General features: G+C 42.1%; 1 non-coding gene across 1 annotated transcript; it reads right to left on the bottom strand.

Moving 5' to 3' along the window:
- Positions 1 to 2,843: 2,843 nt before the first annotated feature.
- On the bottom strand, positions 2,844 to 2,950 carry LOC115288762. The gene has a single exon (XR_003907166.1). It is a non-coding gene; the product is annotated as a U6 spliceosomal RNA (small nuclear RNA).
- Between the last annotated feature and the right edge of the window lie 349 nt (positions 2,951 to 3,299).

Genomic DNA, 3,299 nt, shown 5'->3' with positions numbered 1-3,299 from the left:
TTTTTCTCCCTTCCTTTTAGAGATTTCACTTCCACTCAATGCTCCCCTGAAAAGAATTGGGTCCGTTGGGTTAGGAGAAGTAAACTATGCAAATAATCGTCAGGGAGATTGGCTGGATCGCCAAAGACGTCACAATCCCACCACCTAAATACAGGCTTTTTATTGGCTGTTCTAAGAGGCAGACAGGACCGGGAAGGCTCTGTCTGCATCTCTCGTGAGTTGAAGAAAGCTCTGAGTCTATACCAAATCTTACAGTTTTTTTTTTCTTAAAATGTACTCAGAATCATTATCTACATATGATTACATTTTCCGTGTTATTCCCTATGGAAATATGTCTAAGTAAATATTTTAAGTGACAACTTACCATTTTATCAAGTGAATATATTACGGTTTACTTAACCACTATCTACCTTTTTCTTGGATACTTAGTTGTTTCCATTTCTTGCCTTTAGAGACAAAACGTAATTACTATTTTTATTCAAAATTGTATAGGTTCTTTCCTTTCCAGCAGAGTCTCTGATACCTAACTGGCAATGTTTTAAAAGAGCAGAAGCAAACAGAGTGCCACTCTGCGACCCTTTCTCTCGCAGCATCCCTGAAACCTGCGTGGGAGATCCCAAAGTCCGGGCTCATTCCCGGGACTGATTAGTCTCCCAATCTGTAATACAAAAAGCTGGAAATGCCTGCATCTCCTTTCAGGTAGGATGCATATCCTTCATTGTGGGTGCTTGTCGCTCCTTAGTAATGAGAGGAAAGTCGCAATAGTCATGACTCTGAACAGAGGAGGTTTGTGAAGTGCGAACTTGAACCCTGATTGTACTGCTCTGTGTGAAAGCCCGGGGCGGGTAAAATGGCTGCTTTGTGTCCTTTTCCATCTCTATCGGGAATCCATACAAACCTCTGCACAATCTTCTACTTAAAGCTGAAAAGGCTGGCCTTTAAAAATAATAATAAAAAAAATGACAGAAGAGAAAAAAGGGAAACAGAAAATATCAGCTTTGCTCAAAGAGAATCAGCTGTTTGTTGTTTTACATCTGAAGATAGATATGCGTGGCAGTTACATCTACTATTCTACGTGGTACTTTTAGATATGATGGTAAGAGCAAGCCGTCACCATTGAAAGAGAACTCAGGTGCTGGGTGTTTTGCTAGGAATCTTGTGAATGCTCTTAATCCCCACACGGCCTCTGCAAGGTAAACGTTATTCCTACTGTACAGATAAGAAAACAGGCTTGGAGAGATTCTCGCACTTTCATAAGGCCTGACATCTGACCCCTGCTCTGACGGACCATAACCGTAAAAAGGTGTCATAGCTCACCCCTTCCCAGCCCTAACTCTGAACCACTCCTGTGGTAAGGAATTTATCAATGAGTACCAGTCTACTGTTAAATATATCTGCATTCATTCGAAGAAATTTATGAAACACGTTTTGTGGACAAAGGCTTTACAAGATGCTCGTGGAAGATGGAGAACAATAAAAGACATTGGTCCAGGCCTTTGACCTTCCAGTTGGGGAAATAAAAGGGCACAAACAAAATGTAAAACAACAGAAGAGTGAAATGGTAATGTCTGTCGACATTCCCAGGGAGAGATAATTAAGTACCCCAGTGGAGGGGAGAGAGAGGTCTCTACAAGGGACTGAAAAGAACTCTGAGGAAAAGATGTTGACACACGCTTATCCATATCATGGGTGTTAAAAGAATTCAATGTTACTTTAGGATGATTTGGAGGCCTTTAAGTAGGTAAGAACTATATAAATCATTTTGAAAATAGAATCATTCAATATTTGGATCTCTTTAGTTTTACATTTGCATGTTGTAGAGTTTTTACGTCATAGTAATGATGGGGAAAACATTTCTGTCTTTTCATTCTTGGAGACCAAAGGACAGTGATTCTCAAAAAGCATGGTGCATTGGGGCACCTGGGTGGCTCAGCTGGTTAAGCATTATACTTTGTCTCAGTCATGATCTCACCTTTTGTGGGTTTGAGCCCCACATCACTCCACACTGTCAGCACAGAGCCCACTCCAGATCCTCTCTGTTCTGCCCCTCCCCTGCTCCTGTTCTCTCTCTCTCTCTCTCTCTCTCAAATAAATAAAGATTTTCAAAAATGTTTGGGGTGCCTGGGTGGTTCAGTTGGTTAAACGTCTGACTTTGGCTCAGGTCACAGTCTCACAGTTCGTGAGTTTGAGCCTCGTGTCAGGCTCTGTGCTGACAGCTCAAAGCCTGGAACCTGGAGCCTGCTTCGGATTCTATGTCTCCCTTACTCTCTGCCCCTCCCCTGCTTGTGTTCTAGCTCTGTCTCTCAAAAATATATAAACATTAAAAGAATTTTAAAAAGATCTTTAAAATATATATATATGATGCATGGATTACCAGCAACAGAAAACACCTTGGAATTTAGTTATGAATGCAGTTCCCCAGGCCCTATACCACAGGGACGAAGATAGAATTTCCAGGGCTGTGGAGCTGGGAAACCTGCACTTGAAACAAGGGTGGGGGTGATTCTTATGCACATTGAAGTTTGAGAATGACTGATGTAGGGAAGACTTGGTGGATCACATGTATTATTTTTTTAATTCAATAAACATGTAGATTTGTTTTATTTTTTTATTTTTTAATGTTTTATTTATTTTTGATACACAGAGAGACAGAGCATGAGACGGGGAGGGGCAGAGAGAGAAGGAGACACAGAACAGGAAGCAGGCTCCAGGCTCTGAGCTAGCCGCCAGCACAGAGCCCGATGCGGGGCTCGAACCCATGAAAGTGAGATCTGACCTGAGCCGAAGTGGGAGGCTTAACCGACTGAGCCACCCAGGCGCCCCGTAGATTTGTTTTAAATCAGAAAAATCTGGACCGCTTCACAAATCCATGCGTCATCCTTGCACAGGGTCCATGCAAACCTTCTCTGTATCGATCCAATTTTAGTCTATGTGCTGCCAAAGGGAGCACAGTTGATCACATTTTTTAACAGGTTTGTGAATTAATAGTATCTCCTATTTATTGAGCACTTACTACTTGCCTGTCAAAAACTCCCATTTAGGCTAAAAACAAACTTTGTAGGTAAGTTCGTAACCTCCATTTTACAGATGGGAAACTGAGGTTCAAAGAGGATGAGAACTTGGCTGAGGTCATCTGACCAGGAAGAGCTAGTCCAACCAGTTCTTCTTGCCTTCAGTGGCTATGCTTCTCCCACAATGCCCACTCCACTGTTGCCTAGGCTATGCCATGGCCTCCATGCTTACTAATAATAGCAACAGCTCTCATTTGAGTGCCTTTTATGTGCCATATAATTTCAGCT

This window comes from Suricata suricatta, chromosome 3, assembly GCF_006229205.1.
Source record: "Suricata suricatta isolate VVHF042 chromosome 3, meerkat_22Aug2017_6uvM2_HiC, whole genome shotgun sequence".
NCBI lineage: Eukaryota > Metazoa > Chordata > Mammalia > Carnivora > Herpestidae > Suricata > Suricata suricatta.
This window is presented reverse-complemented; position numbering and strand designations above follow the sequence as displayed.